The 20,351-nt window shown below is 38.3% G+C and overlaps 1 protein-coding gene across 3 annotated transcripts in view; it reads right to left on the bottom strand.

Moving 5' to 3' along the window:
- Positions 1-20,351, bottom strand: part of LOC109912461 (ABC transporter B family member 1-like) — a 171,954-nt gene that overhangs the window by 69,603 nt on the left and 82,000 nt on the right. The gene's annotated exons all lie outside the window — the stretch shown is intronic.

The following is a 20,351-nucleotide window of genomic DNA, read 5'->3' as shown; positions in this document are numbered from 1 at the left end:
AGATCTTGCTGAATGTAAAATTAATTGCCCGTTAAACTCATTATAAAAAGTTAAAGCAGGTAATTAAGAGTCTGCTGTGCTAATTGTTCACTGAATTTCAATTTTTCTGCCCCAGAAAAGTAACATTTTAAACAATTCACTCTCATTTCTGCATGAGTCAAAATCTTAAGCATGCTTTTACTTGATCTCCTAATTTCATTTTACCTTTTCTATTCTAATTCGACCTCCTCCTTCTTAATCCTTAATTTTCATTGGTCAAGGAGAAGGACCCATGAATTCTCCTTTCAGCACCAAAACCCTAAGGTGAAAATGTCTGATGAATACACCACAAGATGCTCTGTTCCAGCACGATTTTTCCCAGTTTGTTTATATTTCATTTATCCTTTCTGATATTTGGGAAAGCATTTAATAGTATTCTCTAAATGCAATATATTATAATTTTTGCTAAGTATAAAAATGCAAGACTAATCTAATAAGTCTAGTCTCTTACATTGTGTTAGAGTCATAGAGTCACACAGCATGGAAACAGTCCAACCAGTCCATGCCGACCATGTTCTCAAACTCAACCCATCCCATTTGCCTGCATTTGGCCATATCCCTTCAAACTGTTCCCATTCATGTACTTATCCAAATGTCTTTTAAATGTTGTAATTGTATCCACATCCACCACTTCCTCAGGAAGTTCATTCCATACGCGAACCACCTTCTGTGTAAAAAATTTGCCCCTCATGTCTCTTTTCTCTCACCTTAAAAATGTGCCTTCTAGTCTTGAAATCCCCCATCCTACCATTAATTCTATCTATACCCCTCATTATTTTATAAACTTGGCCTTACATTAAAAATTATATTTTGTTGCTGTGTATTATTTTCACTCTCTCTCTTCGTTTTTCCATCATCCAGAAAACTGAATGCATGTCCCAGCTCAATAAGAATCTTTTCCCGAACATCTTGAAGAAAGAAGCACGAACCTCACATGTCTGGGAAATTAACTTTTGTCCCTCACGTTGATAAGACTTACACTAAATTTTTTTTAATCACCAAATTATTTTAGTTAACACAGTGAGAAAAGGTATTTTAATGATTAGAAGTGTACTTCTTGGCTCTTTCAGAAACATAATAGAAGTTTTAGAAGTAGCAAAATGTACAGCAATATTTGCATAGATATTCTCTGTACCTACTGGGGAAAATGATATTTAATATCTACAGCTGTATTTCAAGATGAACTGCCTGATTGAGATGGCAAGTTTATCCTCCAAGTTTAGATGATCACCACCAATTTAGTTAGTAATTTTTTTTTTGCTGTTTGAATAATGTTTAGCAGTATTAGTCCTTAAAATTGTACCATACAAGGAATAGCCAACAGAACCAAAAAACACTTCTTGTAATATGTACAAATCTTCTCAGTGCAAATGGAAAAGAAATAGGCTACTAAAAGGGAAATAGTCCACCCAAAAAATCCTACTCTACATCTGCTCTTGAAACATGAATAAATAAATGTGAAATGTGCTTTTTCAAGTGAAATAAAAGCTTTAAAACATGGAACCCAAAATGTGCAGTTAATTTGCCCTTGCTGCAAGGCTATGCTGTATGGGACAATGAGAATTTCAGGAGCATTTGCACATGGCAGGAGCATTGCATATTTTAAGGAGTGGCAGGATTTAATTTGCTCAAATCAAAGCCTGCCCTTTCCGAGCACCACAATCATACAACTGATTGGTCTTAGCATTTTCTCTTAAGATACTGAACAAGGTTAGAAAGTTTGTGACCAGGTAAAGCAGAAAATGGGTTAGACAATAAGCATGATAAAGTGTAAATGCACAGTATCAGAATGAGAGTCATGAGTTAGCCTGTCTGGTTCAGATAGGCATTTGTTGAGGTTAAAAATTTTAAGAAAATGGATTTTCAAGTTGTAGTATTTCACAGAATGTAAAAGTCAAGGTCAGTTAAAATACACTCACATTGTCATAAAGAACTAATGCTTGTTTAGATGCCTTTTAAATGTTGTAATTATACTCGCCTCCACCACTTCCTCTGGAGATTTGTTCCCTACACGTACCACCCGCTGTGTGAAAAAGTTACCCCTCATGTCCTTTCTAAATCTTTCCCCTCTCACTTTCCCCTCTACTTTTGGACTCCCCCACCCTAGGAAAATGACCCTGGCTGTTCACCCCATCTGTGCCCCTCACAAATTCATAAACCTGTATAAAGTCAGCCTCAGTCTCCGACACTCCAGGGAAAAAAGCCCAAGCCTTTTCAGCCTCTCCCTATAGCTCAAACCCTCCAGTCCCAGCAACATCCATGTAAATATTTTCTGCACTCTCTCAAGTTTAACAACATTCTTCTTTTTAAACACAAATTCTGTTGTGAAACAATAACAATCTAATCTAAAGTGCTAGAATTGATTATGGGCATGGTAGGTTTCATGGAAAATCATAATAAGATAAGACAGAATCAATATGGATTCATGGAAAGGAAACCATGTTGACAAAACTTTTAGAGTTTTGAGACTGCAGCTAACACATTAAATAAAAATGGATGTGGCATATTTGATAAGGTGCCACATTACAGGTTGTGACACAAGATTAAGGCTGGCAGGATTACGGCTAATAAGTTATCTTGTATGATGATACTATGACTTTAAGGGGTGTATTTTGTCCTAGATTTTTTTAAATGAAGACCGGTTGAGACAGAGGTACAGAGCATTCTGTTCCAAGTCAATAATGTAAACAACTTGTGAGGCCTTGGGTTTTTTTTTGACGTCGTAACAATAGAAGGGATGGGGTCAAGCTCCCACAGAACTGGGATTTTAGTTTAACTTTCAACAGTTGCTGGAGTCTTGAAGTTGGATGTGGAAGCTCTTATTCCTTTCTGTTACAGCTAAAAGCTTGGGTTCTCTTCCTGCTGCTAGGTTTGTATGTTGGACAATCTATTTTACTGAATATGCCTTTGCCAAGGATGTGTTTGTGGGATGTTACTATATTGAAACGGTTGCTGTTTAGTAGTTAAACAATCCATTATTCTGTTAATTTTACCAACAGATCAGTCATTCCAATTCTTCTTTCTTTTGTTTGCATTTTAACTATAGTGCAAGAATAATGTGTATTGCTATCCAGAACACCATGCCTTACACATGGAAAGGTGCCATACACTCTTCTACTTCCCTTCTTGAACAAAAGAAATACATAAATGTACAAAGTTGTTGGACAGCAAATTAGAGTCTTCAAAACTAGGTAGTAATATCCATCCCAATCCTGAGAATAACACTGCTGCTTTCCTGTTATTTTTCCACCCCATCAACTTTATTCAGCAAGTTCAGTACAGATTGTTGTATGGGCAGTACTAGCTCACTATGCTATGAGTTGCTGCAGGTTGCTGCAACCACCCTTTTTAAACATAGGAAACCACAGGGCCTGTTACATCTAGTATGGTAGAGGAAAATCACTTCCTATTCTAACTATAGGAGTCTCTTGTAGTTAAGATATAGTTTATTGCACATTAGCAACAAACCTACAGTTACATTGATGTGATACATATTGTTACAGAGACTTTGAGTAGGACCGGATGCTGGTTCTCACTGTTTTGAGATTCTGAACTGTTCCATCCACATGGCATCATCATAGTTGGTGGTGCTTATGGCATGCCTCAGTACTAATCCCTTCAGACCTATATACAGCATACACTGAGGGCTGGATCCTCATATTGAAGGAGGGAATCAGGAGATGGGGCCAACACAGTTGTCAGGCTTTACCTCAAGTCTGCAGGCTGGCAGAGTCCAGAGTGGAATGGTTAAAAGGCTCAACAGCATTTACAAGTTATTTTGGTGTAATTGAATTAACTACTGATTTATAAACACTTGAGCCTTCTGACCACTTTGAACAATGTGCTTCCCCTTCACCCTTCAATCACTTAACCAGTGTAAGAACAGAACTCAAGCCCATTATAACAGTTGGAAGCCATTAAATAACTCAAACTCCAAATAAACAAAAAGATGATTCAATCACCTGTGCAAAATGATATGACAGTTGGATTGCAGTGAAGACCCCAGAAAACTCCCCAAGCAAGGAGACTTCAGAATTGTTACCTGAACAGTCATTTGGATCAACATGCCTTGTAATTTTCTTCATTGCTGCACAAACTTCTCAAGTCCATGTGCAGCAGTAGATTCGAGAGGAAGATACTTGTAGAAATAGAATTATTTGGGGAGGCGATAGCCTAGTGGTATTGTCTCTGGATTGTTAATTAAGACACCCAGGTAATGTTTTGGGGACCTGGGTCTGAATCCTGCCATGGCAGATGGTGGAATTCGAATTCAATAAATATCTGGAATTAAAAGAGTCTACTGACTCCACAAATCCATTGTCAATTGTCAGAAAACCCCATCTGGTTCATAAATGTCCTCTACGGAAGGAAACTGCCATCCTTATCTGGTCTGGCCTACATGTGATTTCAAACCCATAACAATGTAGTTGACCCTCAACTTCCCTCTGGACAATTAGGGATGGGCTACAAATGCCGACCAAGCCAGCAATGCCCTCAGCCCTTTGGACGAATAAAGAAAACCTATTCATTCACTGGCATGCCAATCAATGTACATGGAGCTTCCCAGTGGCTGTGCAGCCTAGAGGAAATGTTGATCTGGATGGAAAATTTAAAACAATGGAGAAAAGCTTTAATGCAACTTAGAATAACATTGCATCCACACCACATTACCCATTCAATAGTGTGAAATGTAGTTGAGCAATACACCATATATTAAAACAAAATCAGAACCATATAGTTTAATAGTTGATTATAAGCATCATTAACTTAGCCAAAGCAACCATCGTTAGAGGTGTTAGTCCTTTTATAAAAAAAGGCAGTCACACATTTGGCTTGAAAGCTAAGAGGCTTCAAAAAATTATACGTAATAGCCTTACAACCCATAGTTACCTTCTTGTGCAAATGGAAGAAAAAATAATTCTTGTAAAAGGGAGTCAGAGTTGGAAAATACATTATAAGTGCATCAGAAAATCAAATGGTCAACTCTTTTTTGAAGTGTAGGCTCTCATCCCAAATATCATTATCTCCAATTCACAAGTTTAATCTTAACATTTGCTTTTTGATTTATATTGGCAAAGACAGTTTCAAGCAAGTACAACTTAGAATAACATGCTCTCACTCCTTCAGTTGTTCTGTTCTTAAACTTGGCGTGTTGCAGAGCTGAGCCTATCTAAACATTTACATCATCATTGTACAGGACTTTAGTAACCTCTGAAACAAGTGAAATGAGAATGATGTACAAAGGTATTGTAAGGGTTGTGGTGAGAGGAGAAACTCTTTCCAGTCACAGATACAGGAAAGAGTGAGTCCCAAGGGATCATGGAGTTAAACTTGTGGCTTAAAGATTGATGTAGGAGGAACAGGTTTCATTTCATGGGGCACTGGCACAGCACTGATAGAAGGGATCTTTCCAGTTAGATGGGCTTCACTGGAACCATGCTAGGACCAGGGTCCTGGCAAACTGAATAACTCGGGCTGCAGAGAGGGTTTTAAACTTATTGGGGCAGAGGGGAACACAAGCTTGCGAATCAAAATGATGTGGTGGCATTGCGGGGCAACTATTCTGACAATCATATCAGAGTGAGACAGGAAGAAACAGAGAATTCAAACATAAAATAAAAATTGCCATTAGGGACAAAGGGGAACAAAAGGTAATAAGGCAAAATTAATGGCTCGTCCCTTGACTGCACACAGTATTCAGTACAAAAGATATAAATTCAAGGCACAGCTGGTGGTCAACGAGCATGATCTTATAGGCATTATAAAGACTGGTGACAAGGAGATCAAAGCTGGGAACTGAACATTAAGGGATATGTGACCTTTCAAAAGGATAGGGAGGAAGTGAAGAATGGGAAGATAGCTTTCTTAGTAGAAAATGGGATTAGTATATTAGTAAATGATCTTTGTTTGGATAACGTAGAATCCATACGGGCAGAGGTAAGAAGAAACAAGGAGAATACAACACTGGTGGGAGTAATATACAAGACAGAGAATAAATCAGAAGATAATGAAGGCATCTAAAAACAAAAGTACTATATCAATGATGGGTAACTTCAAACTTCATATAGATCGAGAAAATCAGATTGGCAGAGGTAGCCACAAGGAAGAATTCAGAGAGTACAATGCAGATTAGCTTCCTAGAACAGCATTTTGTTCCCCAGCCACGGATCAGGCGATTCTGGATTTTAAGGTGTAATGAGGCAGTTTTAATAAATGATCCCAGCATGAAAGATTCCTAGGTAACAGTGACACATATGGTAAAATTTAGCATTTAGTTTGAGGGTGAAAAAGCAACTGTGCTAATCTTAAATAAGGATAATTACACAGAAATGAAGAAAAAAAGATGCCCGGAAGCATCCAGCATCAACATCTCTGTCCCTTTGCTCTGAAAAACTGCCCTCTCTAACTTTGTCAAAAGAACAGGGAAAACTAAAACTAGAATTTTCCTATGGACAGAAAATGGTTTTTGAAGTGTAAATGGAGGTGGTGCATGGGGTCCTGATGGAGTCCCAATTGTAGCAGATTGAGGAAATTGACCAGGAAATTAAATTCTGCTAAGCATATTCTTCTATGCCTTGGACCCTCCAAAATTATGCAAGCAAATCAGAGAATTCAGAGGGTTCCAATGCAGTGAAGTAAGTAGTTACCCAGGAAAAATAGGCTATCAAATATCTATTCTACCTCCTGAGACAACTATTCAACTGACCCTCAAAATTACCTCACACATCCCCCGGAACCTGACCCAAAACTCTTTCTTCTCCCCCAGGACCAAACAGTTTCCACCATCAGCCTGTAACCCATCACCCTACCATATTTACTCTACATATGTAACTTTTCACAGGAGTTGTGAAAGTGACTGCCTGTGATGTTCGATCTTGAAATTAGAGAATACCGATTGCGGTGGAAAAGGGGGCATGGTTTACCTTCAAGATTGCTCTGTGGCTTGAAGGATCTGTCAGAATGGAAGTATGGCTCTGCATTTCTGAAGGAATGCAGATTAGAGTCTTCTGTCAGAAATGTAGAGTTCTATTGTTTTGTAAACCAAGATCAGCTATTTGACAATCTACATGAAATTGCCAATCCTTGGAAAATGTGGCATTACATTCTGAGTTGCTGAAAGGGAGAATACTAAAGTCCACAAGAAAAGGAAGCACCACAGATCCAACCAAGCAAGCAGTGAAGTAAGACAGATCATCACTGCACAAATAGGGATGTGTGGAGGAATCATTGACAAAAGGAGGGCAACTGTGGAACTAACCTATCTAGTTTGTGATTCTGGACTGGAATACAGAATGGCGTTTCCTCCAACTATTACTTTCCTCCCCCTTCACTCAATGTGTGTATGTTTGTCTGTTTGTGTGTGTGGCAAAGAAAGAGCGAGCTGTCACACAGGTAGAGTTTAAGTTAAACAAATGACAAATCCTAATCTTTTGCTGTTCTTATTTAAGACATATGGTTATAGATCAGGAATTCATCTGGTCAATATTTTACTATTGGTTATACATTGTTTTCTAATATGAAAGCTATTTTCTTGTTAATGAAAAAAAAAACTGATGTGCATAGTCTTTGAACCTGAATGAGACATTTAGGTAGAATTGGGCAATTTGGTAGTTGAATCAAATATTCACATTTGTAACAAATAAGGAAATGATGGGGTCTCATTTTATTCTTAGTGAGTATGTACGTTATGGTTAGAGCCTGATAACGTATTCGGTAATCAGTCAATGCCCTGTGGGACCTCATTCTCAATGGCACTGCTCTTTACACGGAGGAAGCCAAGTACCTTGCCGTAGCTTGGAGAGCAGTCAGAATTGGGACACATCTATTGATCAAGTCTGTGCATAAAATTGGGTATTTCTGGCAGATGTTATCTTGCATGTCTCCCCATTTTTATCAAGTCTTTTACAGGTGATAACAGAGGTGCACTCCTGTATGGGGCTCAGCATGGGCCTGTTTCCAGCAGTCCTCAGGATCAGGAGCCTCAGCTGTCACACCATCCATGAGCTGCAGGTATGTATCTGTGATGCGCTCACCAGACAGTGCCTCCCAGCCTAATCTAAAATGTGCATTCTGTATGGTCTCTGTCTTGGTGGACAATACAAGGGAATTAGGTTTTGGCTCCAGGTCTATGGTACTATCATCCTCTATGGTGAAGCTGGAGCTAAGGAATGGCTACCTCCTTCTCATGGTCTTGCTGTGAGAACTTATGGTGGAGAACACAAACATTTAGCTCTGTTACCTACAATTCCTTTCCCCACTTACAATTTAGGCATTACTCATTTATGTCCATTTGTCAACACAACATTGGAGGCATCCTCACTTGACTGAGACGAAACTCCACCGTCCTCACATGAACACTCATGTTATCCTCAAACAATAATTAAAAAAAAAAAAAATGCTGGCTAGCCAGTGATTCCAACATCCCACCAGTGAATAGTAAAAAAAAAAATTTCTAAGGCCTTTCCCCATTTGAGGGCAAGACCCTAAAACCATACCTCTAGTCTTTGCACATTCCCTTTGGTTTGGAGCTTGTTCCTTTCCCCAGGCAAACAGACAGAAGGACTGAGCATGATCTCAATGGGTCCATAACTGCTCAATAAGCATGCATGCCTGTGACCTTACACCGTCCAGTACGCTTTGCAGCAAATGTGGTGCATATACAAACACTGTCCTGCAACTGGTACAACTTTCAATCTATGAAGTGGCTTTCATTCAGCTCAAATATTCCATCTGTTGCTAAAGCCTACAGCCCAAAGTCCTGTCTGACATTCTTCTCCACTGTCTCAATTAATTCATTGATACCCTTGAGTGCTAGGTTGCAGTGAAGTCAAAATGCCATTCATCTTTTCAAAATACAGTTCATTTGTCCTTTCCCTGCACTGGGCAGAGGTTCTGGTATGGACCCCCAAGGCCACTAACCTATGCTACAAACTCCACCCAGGCCACCCTGTTCAGGTCAAAGGTCATACTGCTGTAAAACCTAGGAAATACTTCTGCCATTCCCAGACAAGCTGGAGGGTAACTTACACTGAAGCGTTGATGCACCATCTTCTTCTCCAAGTCATGGTTGATGATGGTAGAAACAGTGGGTTTCCATAGTGGTCAAAAGGGCCAACACCTCCAAAACAACAGTCAGATTGATGGTCCTGGCTTGCACCTCTCCAGTTATCTTTTAAATACACCTTTGATGGTAAATGGCAGGGACATCCATTTTCATTCTGTTCCTGCTCCAAGATTTGTTGCATGCCTCAACCCTGAAGAACTATTTGATTGACTGTTCCATGATCGGCTAGCTGTCCAACCTACAAGAAACGTTGCATAATTCTAGTCCCAATACTGAAACGCTCAATAACAGTGGAAGTACATGCTCTGAAAGGGAAATTTCACCTAAAAATATGATTTTTAAATGTAAAATGTACTCTCAAGTAATCCTATTACATTGCAGAGTTTAGTCATATAATGGAGAAAAGTGTTGGAAATGACAACTGATTTGAAAAAGAAAGATGGGAGGCAACAGTTTTATGAGTTTCATTGTAGCAGCAACCAGTCTGTCATTCATAGCTTGCCAATTTGTTGACAGGCATGTGACACTGAAGCACTGCAGAATTACCACAGGCTATAACAAGGACCAATTTCTGTAAGACGGTCCTTAACTTATTAGAAAGTCATGGTGTGAAACACAAGGTGCATTGTCTGCCAAAATCCCAGCTGCATACAGAGGAATCTGGACAGTCACAAAACCCTTATACTAATAATACAACTGTTGACAGTATCTCAGCGTTAAGGAGCATTCATACTCATGAGTATTGGAAATTTAGATCCAGATATAGAATGGAATTTGAAAGGAAAATGATACAAATACAGGATGTAGACTTGTCATTAAGCAGTACTCAATAAAATATTGGCTGTGCAAGTTTAAGACTAGGCTACACAGAAAATACAAAGACGTTTTCACTGTTCTATTAAGCATCCTTAAAGCCTATTTCTGCAGAATTTCTGTGGAATCTTTAAATCTTTCTCCTTCATTCCTCTGAGCAGCTTCTCTTAATCTTTTCTGATAGAAGCCTCTCATCATTTGTTTCCTTTTCTCAATTTGATTCATTTTATTGCAAAGGACAGAACAGTGTTAATAAATGTCAATTCATCAGAAATCTGCCCAATACACTGCTTTTCAGGGGGTGTGCCAATATAAAATGTGTTTAGTGTTTTGTGATTTCAGTAAAGGCTGTTTTCAATGTGATCTACATTATTTGAGGATTTTTTTCCTACTTATCTACGTGTATTTTTAATTTGAAACAGCTACTTCTTGCATTTATGATAACAGTTTGAATTTGTGCACCTGACTCCAATTAACTGCACTTTTCAAAAAACTTACAGCTTTTGCTAAAATATACCGTTTTGATTGCCCATGATTTACAAGTGACTAGCCAATGAAATTAGCCAAGCTAACCAGACACACTTTCAACTGTCTTTTTGAAAATATACCTTCATTTTTGTACTGCAGCATACTTCATCCCTGTATTCTTACATGTGTAATCCTGACAAGCTTATAACTGAAAACACAAGTGATGCTCAAAAAAAAAGTGAAACTGCGGAAGGGTGTTGATAGAACAGGTCACAACATATTAAAAGAAGTGCAAAGCTAAATACCATAAAGAAAGTCAAATTGCAAAGTTAAAAAGTTAAAGTAACCTAATTTTCCTAACACACATTCATCTCAAAAAAGATCATATTTCCTTTCAAGTTTTCCTTACACTTGGTATTCCTTCACTAATGACGAATCTCTACCAACACTGTTCTACAATCAACAGGGCAATTAACCACAAATCTTATCCGCCATGTGTCAGAAGAATGTATGGTTGCTCAACGCTACCAGATACAATACAATTCAGCACAGGAACAGGCCCTTTGGCCTACCAAACCTGTGCCAATTCCTAATCCTCACTTGTACCGGCTACTCATTGCCCATGTGCAGTTTCTATCCCTCTGTTTGCACCATGTCTCTAAATTTATGTGCCGATCAAGATACGGGTTAAATATTGCTAATGTGCCTGCTTCCACTATCTCCACTGCCAGTGCGTTCCAGGCACCCACCACCCTGTGTGAGAAAAATTTTCCCTGCACTTCTCCCCTAAGCTTCCCCCTCTCACCTGGAACCTGTGCGCTCCTGTAGTTGACCTTTCCACACTGGGGAAAAGCCTCTGACTATCCACTCTATGTCTCATAACTTTGTAGACCTTTATCAGGTCGCCCCTCAGCCTCAGTCTCTGTCTTTCCAGTAAAAACAATCCGATTCTCTCCAACCCCTCCTCATAATTAAAACACTCCAGCCCAATCAACATCCTGGTACACCCTGTCTGCACCTTCTCCAAAGCATCCATGTCCTTCTGATGGTGTGGTGACCAGAACTGCACGCAATAGTCCAAATATGGCCTGTCTGAAGCTGGGTACAGCTGTAATAATAACTTGCCAATTCAACTGCCCGATGAAGGCTAGCATGCTGTATGCCTTCTTGACCATCTTATCAACCTCTGTTGCCACTTTCAAGGATCAGTGGACCTGTACATCCAGACCCCTCTGTATGTCAATGCTGCTAAGGGTTCTGTTTCTTATTGTATAACTCGCAGCTGAATTCGATCTTCCGAAATGCATCACCTCTCATTTTTCTGGATTAAATTCCATCTGCCATTTCTCTGCCCGAATCTGTGATCTATATTCTGTTGTATCTTTTGACAATCTTCCTCAGTGTCTGCAACTTGCCAATTTTGGTGTCATCCACAAAGTAACTAATCAGACCACCTATGTTTTCCTCCAGATCATTTCTATATATTACAAACCAAGATTCCAGCAACGATCCCGGAAGAACACCATCAGTTACTGATCTCCATTCTGAAAAGCACCCTTTCACCACTACTTTCTGTCATCTATGATCAAGCCAGTTTTTTATCCATCTAGCCAGCTCACCCGAATCCCATGAGACTCACCTTTTGTACCGGCCTGCCAGGAGATACCTGATCAATGCCTTAATAAAGTCCATCTCGATAACACCCAGTGCCCTTCCTTCATCAATCATTCTTGCCAGCTCTTCAAAAAACTCAATCAAGTTGGTGGGACATGATCTTCCCTATACAAACCCATGCTGCCTGTCACTAACAGGTCCAATTGCTTCTAAATGGAAATAAGTCCTGTCTCTCAGTATTTTCTCCACCAGCTTCCCAACCACTGACATCAGGCTCACCAAACTGTAATTACCTGGATTATCCAAGTTTCCTTTCTTAAGCAACACAACAACATTGACCATTCTCCAGTCCTCTGGAATCTCACCTGAGGCCAAAGAGAATGCAAAGATATCTGTAAGGCCCCAACTATTTCCTCCCTTGCCTCCCACAGCATCCTGGGATAGATTGCTTCTGGCCCTGGGGACTTGTCTACCTTAATGTATTTCACGACATCCAACACTTCCTCCTTCATTATGTTAACCTGCCTGCGATTATTCATACACCTTTCCCCCAACCTCAAGATCCCTCATGTCCCTCTCTTTGGGGAATATCAATGTAAAGTATTCATTAAGGATCTCATCCATTTCCTCTGGCTCCAGACAATACCCTTTTCCTTTATCCTTGAGAAGGCTTATTCTTTCCCTAGCTACCCTCTTGCTCCTAATGTATGTATAAAATGCCTTGTAATTCTCCTTAACCCTGCTGGTCAAGGACAAAGAAGAGTTAGGGATGTGCAGGCACTTGCACAATTCTTTCAAACCAAATAAGAGCTAATGTAGCAGAAATATTATAATATTTCCAACAACAGAAGAAAAATCTTGGTTTAAAAAAAGAGTTCAGCACTTTTGGTTAGCTGTCTATACTTTCAGCTCAAGTCTGCCATTCTTTCCAGATGTTGAATTGACATCTAGGAATAAACACGTGTAAATTATTTTCGCCACATTTAAAATTTTATAGATTCTAATCAGATTATTTTAAAAACAAAGTGTCTGGAAACAATTGTACAAGCAGTAAGGTGTTGGAAAACAAAGTAATTTCGTAAATGGTAACATATACTTTAGCTAATTAGGTACTAATTTCAAAGATAAAATGGGAACACTAACAAAGATTACAGAATTGTAATTGTTACAGGAAACCATTTACATGATACACTCAGGAAGAACGAGACTAATCTGGCAAGATTTAGACTCATTCATTACTGTTATGGGTAATGTTTGAACACATTTTGACTACATTCAGCTCCAAAATTCTTCAACACTACAGGATGCATTTTGTTCACGTGAATTGAGCAGACACTGCCCAAATCCTTGCAAATGGCATAAATTGAACACTTCATCCCAAAAATGTACTAGCTACACGTTAAATAAATCTTCAAAGTGACAGGACAATACATTAACTCAGCACTATTCAGATCACTATTTTCAAATCTTTTTAGCATAAAATATTCTACTCAACACGTTATTCTTGTTTGATTCCGAGAAAGAACAGACACCATAAGAAGCACTGAAGATGTTGTTCTGTAACTATCATCACAGATCTATAAAGTTAAAATTCAAAGACAAAGTCTTGGAAAATTTAACAGAAAGTCCTACATTTTTTTAATAATTTGTGTATTTCCATGCTATTTCATCAACTTTCAAGACAGACCATGTCAGTGCTTGTCAGGTCATTCCTTCATGTGAATCAATGAACAATTGATTAGTAAAAGAAATCTTTACATTCTTGCATCATACTGAAATGATACAGGCATCAAAAAAAAAATCCCTCAACACTGTGAACCATGATACGAACTTAGATACCAATCACATCTTTCATCTATTCTTCCAGTAACATCTTAAGAACATTCATAAACAACTCATACCAATGAAATTGAATTTAATAATAAATGTAACATATTCAATACTTCGATTTTAAAATAAATTGATTCTCAGTGATATGGGATCCACTAGTATTTTACTGTCTGTTTCTTTGAGAAAATGACAGTGAACTTTCATTTCAAACTACTGCACTTCCCATTACATTGGTCCAGCGCAATGAAGAAGCAACATTTTGGGTCCATCTGGAACTTTTGGAAAGAATAGGCAAAATTTGTGTTTAACAACAGCAGGCTAAATGTTTGGTGTTAAGTTCTCAAATGTTTCAGGAGAGTTGGGGTTCCTAACCGTGATAGGCAGGAACATGTTTCACATCTATTATATGGCATCAATACCCCAGGTCATTGGAATGGTTTCAATATTTTGGCTTCTTCAAAAAACAAATCTTTTTTGCAAGAATGCAGAGTGGTGGGGTTGGAGCATCTCCACAACGATCAGCTCATGAGAAGTCTGGCATACAGAGTCTGTAAACATTTAACAACAAGAAGCCAGTGTGAAGGGTAAAGCCTGACCAGGCCAATAAGCCTGCTCATGAGAGATAGCCATATTGGCTGCCACCAGGAAACATGACAGGGCAGGCAAGCAAGGTAAAAAAAAACGTGAGTTGAACTCAAAAGGCCAACTTTGGTGGTTGTGTCCTTGCCCATGCAAATCTTGGTGAAAAGCTCTCGGGTGTATAGCTTCTCCCAGTTTAGGTGGAGAGCCAGGAGTTGGAGTCCAGATTGTCCTTGCAGGTGACTGAACCTTCTACCTACCCACCATGACAATTTGGCATTTTACCTGATCGTGAATATTCAAAGAGCTGAGAAGAATGTAATCACATAGCATAATTTTTCCTGCCTGTGAGCAGAAGTCCCTTCTGCTTATCTGCCTGTCTCCACACAGGGATCAACTGAAAATTTTAGTCCAAATATCCAACTTCAGATGTCATGCATCCTGGAGGAGGAATCAGGATGCATTTTTCTAAAGTAATATTTTCTCACCTTCAGTTAAGAAAGCTGAAAACTATGGGTTCACAGTTTATGCTCTGGTGATGTGCATTTGAGGAAATGACTTAAAATCTACCTGCTAATAATTGGCTCTGAGAAGCTAAGAATTGTTGTAAACCATACAATAATTGTAAATATGCTGACAGATAAAACATGGAACTTGACTTAGAATTAAGTCCTAGCAACTGAGCACTGAAAACAAAACCAAACTACATATAACCCGAAGCAGAAAATTATCTTGTAAAATCTTAAGCATTAAAACAACTCTAGGCTGTATTGTTTAATCAAAACATGATTCTACTAATCAAAAAACAGACCTAAAATATTCTCATGCTTTGGACACTTTTTAAAATAATCAATCATCTTTGCTTACAGACCCAGCATCACTGCAGATATGTTGTGATTGAACTCCATCTCCGAAACTCATGTGTTTTGGCAGGGTGATGGAAAACGTGTGGTCCACTTGCTCCCATCTTGCTGGACAGCATCAAAATTAGTGATTTGCCCACTCCATACACATTCAGGTGTCCAGGCTGGTTTCCAATGCAGCGGTGAGATTGTTAAAGTGTGATTAAAAAGGTGTGTGATATATAAAACTATTTTTAAGAGTTTGGGTTCGAAAATAGTTGCATTTGGGTGGTGGTTACTTTCATGATGGAGTCTTAAAGTAAAAGAGTAGGGCAGGCATGCCCTCCAGATCAAATCCTGTCTGTATCAGAGAGAAGGAACTTCAGGAATGTTAATGGAAAATGTTATTACTGTGGTAGCTTATGATAGATGGTGCAAACATTGAAGGCTATTAGCTTGTTTTTAGTTCAGGATAAAAAAGGATTATTATACAGTCATTGAGTCATACAGCATTAGCTTAGAAAACTCAAAGATTGAATGATTTTAGGAGTTTGGAGGAAACCTGCCTAGAATCAGAAGCAAATCCATACAAAGGAGCATAGGACATTTCAGGGAAAACAGTTACTTTGTTGTAAACACTTAATTTGTGAAACTTCTAAACCAGGTGGGCTTGGTTAGAAATCTGCAAAATCTTAAAGGCTGAGAAACTCTAAGCTCTTAGTTTGAGAGCATTCACGTGAGAAGACTTCACAGTGCACAGGAATGAAAAGGGTGAATCAATTAGACTGAACTTAAAATAGTTAATATAGAAGGGTATTTTCTCCAGATTTGGATCTCGATGATGGATAATTTTGGGAAACAGGGTTGTTGGAGCTGCCCATGGCTGAAGGTTACATAAAATGGCTGATGATGATTTTTAGCTCACATAAGATAGCTGAAAAGAATTGTTAGTTGAACATAGCAGGTTCCACAGTCAGAATCATGGCCTTTATACTCATGGTAACCTATAAAATAATGATGTGCCTCATAGAAATCTTAGTGAGAAGGAACAAAGGAATGCAAACATTGAGACATTTCTGATAAGGGAAACTTGGATGAAAGCCTTTTAGCAAGTTAACTTAAAACCTATTTAGTATGGATAGAAGGGAAGAAATTGGACTAATATTAATTAAGACCCATTGGATAATTATAAGTACATATGCATGGACACACACACACCACACACACAAAATTGTATGTTAGTTGTTTCAAATTTGCAGTAGTTTTAGTGTACTAAATATCCAGGATTTTAATTAGGTTCCTACATACAGTTGTAATAAGGAGCACCCTTGAAAAACCTAGATAAGTGTGTGGTACCACCTAATCTAATGTTTGTTATTTAGTAAAGTGAAGAAAGGAAAGTCTGATTTCACCATAATCAAAGGCTTATTTAGTAATTGCCATTACATATTATACATGTAGGTAAAGTGAAATTATAACTGCAACTAACAAACTAACATTAAGGGATTTCACTGAATTCCTTTGGACAAATGGCTGTAGATAGTAGAGAGAAGCCCCTATCTCATCAGCAGGGAGGATTGAAGGACAAATAGTGTAAACACCAAGGACAAAATGACTTATAATGAAGGGTATAAATAGATAACCTCATGAAAGGACACCGGAAAACACACAGCATTATAAGGGGGCAATTGAAAAACATTAGTTAGACACTATGACCTTGGAAAAATAAACAATCGCAGCTTCATAAGGTAACAAACAGCACCCACTTGGTATGATGCAGCTGACAAATGTTTGGGGAAGGGTAAAGTGGTCAGAGGGGATGTGGAAGGTGCTGATGTCAATATTGAATGTGATCATTGTAACATGCAATGTATAAGTATCTTGTACTTTATTGGGAGAGTTAGTGTCTTGAAGTCTGTCTCTAGTGACTTTTCCCACAATGCATTGGTAAGGAGCTCTGAATAAATATCAATTTGTGCTGCTGAACACAGGATTCAAGACTCCTCTTTGAAATCTCTCCCCAACAAGGATGAAATTGTGTTATGCTGTGTTTTGAGATCTTTCAAGCAGTGTTTTATATCTAGATAGCTTGGTTTGTTTACTTTAGCTTTCATCTTCTGTGCTTTAAACTTCTGTTCTGTTGTTAAAGAAACTCTTCAGCCTTGTAGACCCTGTTTCAGTGAATGGCCATTTCATTAACTACAGTGAAAAATGTCAAGCCAAGTCTCATCCTGGGACCTGAAAGGTCTAGCAGTACTATCAGCTGGCATTATAACATTACGAAGTCAGTCTTGGCTACAAAATTTGAAGGCTGACTGAACTCTCAATCTATTTTGATTTCTTTCAGATGTGGCAATCTTCACCAGCAAAATCTTCAGCATTCAGCCACACTTCCAAAGGCAGGTCTTTTCTCTTGTCTTGTGACTCCTGGTCATAGCTACCATCCCAAACTTTTCATGTTCGTCTTCCAGGCAACGGACGCAGATGATTTTAATATTTTCAAAATAGTGGACGATCTTCTGATATCCACACCAGTGCGATTTCAGGAAATTTGGAGATTGGTGAGATGACATCATACTGCTAACTCTATGTCACCACTATCTATTTCAAATTCACACAGGGTTGCAGTCTGTTCCATTTCAATCCATAATTACAGCCCACAGAAGAGGAAATAAAGGGAGGCCTTAGTTCGACCATTGGGATAATTCATTTATATGACATCAGTATTCAATCAGAATGATAATGCTCCTCAAAGAGAAACATATGCTGACAATCTAACAAAAGAAAACTTCTTCCCACTAACGAGGCTGAATTTTATAGTTGATAGTATTGTGTAACAAACTTGATGGACTTTCTCATCAATATAGCACATTCATTTGCTAAATTTCCTACATGGTTACTAGAAATACATTTGACAAAGTAATCCACATGGCCACATTGGTCTTTAGTTATCAAAAGCTGGCTTTAATTTTGGATGACATAGATTTTGTTGCATATTAAGTATATCTACTGTAATTGCTAGCATTGTTGTCATCGGAAGATAAGTCATATTACCATACTTAAGCAGAAAATGGAGTTGTGTATCTATCAGCGCCTTTAGTGTTTGAAGTTAATCTGTATGTTGAACTTTTGACCAATCTGATTTAATAGCCAATACCTTTCAGGTCAGTTCTGAAAAAAAAAAATCAAACCAAACTAGGTTAGTCATCAGTCACGTGATGCCAGGTTATAGTCTAACAGGTTTATTTGAAATCACAAGTTTTCAGAGCGCTGCTCCTTTGTCAGGTGAAGTGACGTGATTTCACCTGACAAAGGAGCAGCGCATTGAAAGCTTGTGATTTCAAATAAACCTGTTGGACTATAACCTGGTGTCATGTGACTTCCGACTTCGTCAACCCCAGTCCAACACCAGCAGCCCCACATCATTGTTTAGGCATCAGAAATGAAATCCTACAAGAAATGATAAATCATGATCTAATTTTCCAAAGCATAAATTAGTAAAAGTGATTGGGGAAATAAGACATTCATCTGACACTATTCAGTTAATAACGTTAGGGCAGAACTATGTTTAATGTCAGGTGGTGATTATTTTTCCCCAGGGAATAGCACGTCTACAGAACAAGTTGCAAGCTCATGTAGTGAATGCTGATTCATGGTCTTCCTTCAAGCGAGGGCTGAACTTGTTTCAGGCTGGAGAAAAGAAAATCCCCTTGCTCAAAGTAGTTAAGTACTGCACAACAAGTTCAATCGCCCAAGGCAGCCTGTTAGGACCTTTCCAAAAAAGGATGACCACACTCCCCCTTCAACATTTTCCTGTATTTTATCTGGTTTCTCATCTCTTCTGGGAGATTATATTATCTTTTTTCTGGTGGGGAGAATGCATAAATTGTGATGCCTCAGTGTGGAACACGTTGTATAAATAATTGGATCTTTTGCTGTGTATCACTGTTTGCATGTTTGGAATATTCCATTAAGTACAAGTCTCCTATGGTAAAATAAACTCAAAAACAAATTTCTATAATAGTTCCTGCACAATTAATAGCTGCTTCATACAAAACAAGGTTCCATGGGGGACTGATAAACAAGGTAAAAACACACAGGATCACTGCAGATAATACAGTTCACAGAATTTGAATTATGCAAAATGAGTTGTTGAACTAGGCACCAAACACAGTTTTAAAATGTGTAATGCTACATTAAAACATACTTACCAATATTTATTTCAAATAGAATATCCTCTTTAATTATTTGAATTCATGCTCTTAAAATAAAGTTGGAAACAAAAGGAACTTACAGGACCAAAATAAAAGACCGTTACGAACCATCTGGTGGGCTTGAAAAGTTCAAAATATTTGACGAGCTGTAGTTTCAAACGGATTTCCTCACCAAATGCTTGTCCAACCCCTTAAAATTACTGATGTGACAAAATCAAACACTGCCCTTGGCAGTCTATTTGAAACAATCACCACTGTGTGAAGTGAGAACTGTTCTATCCAATCACCTTTTCATTTCTGAATTGCATACTATTATCCCTCATGGTCATTCTTGGGCTCATCGTTAGTAGTATTGTGGGCTTCAATTTACTGATACCCTCAAAATCTTAAATATCACAATAACATTTTATCTATCTTGTGTGAACAAGCTCAGCATCTACTGTTTCCCTGCAAAAAGTTTATTTTTAAGAAACTGAAAATTATGTTAGCCAATATTCTATGAACATATTGGCTAACTTTTTTACTATCCTTTGGTTTCCTTAGCAAATTTACTAATGCATGCAAGTAGCCTGTATTATGATGTCACAGTACTTGTGACAGATACTCCAATGTTGTCCAAGCAGGAAGTGGAATTCATGTCACTGTTAACCAATTGCCCAATTCCTCTTTTTCAGTTGAGAAGTTTTGAATGGTATAAATGAACTCTTGTAGATGCAGATGTTCTCAGTTACAGCAGGAATAAAAACTGAAAATTCAATTTCAAAGATCTCTTCTCGCTTGTGAACGCACTCACTTCTCCCTCCAGGACATAATTTGGTTTGGAATAGCTACCCACGTCTAGATGGTTTATGTCTCAGACACCAAAGTTAAAAATCTTGACATAATTGT

Source organism: Rhincodon typus, chromosome 24 (genome assembly GCF_021869965.1).
Source record: "Rhincodon typus isolate 14 chromosome 24, sRhiTyp1.1, whole genome shotgun sequence".
Classification (NCBI taxonomy): domain Eukaryota; kingdom Metazoa; phylum Chordata; class Chondrichthyes; order Orectolobiformes; family Rhincodontidae; genus Rhincodon; species Rhincodon typus.
This window is presented reverse-complemented; position numbering and strand designations above follow the sequence as displayed.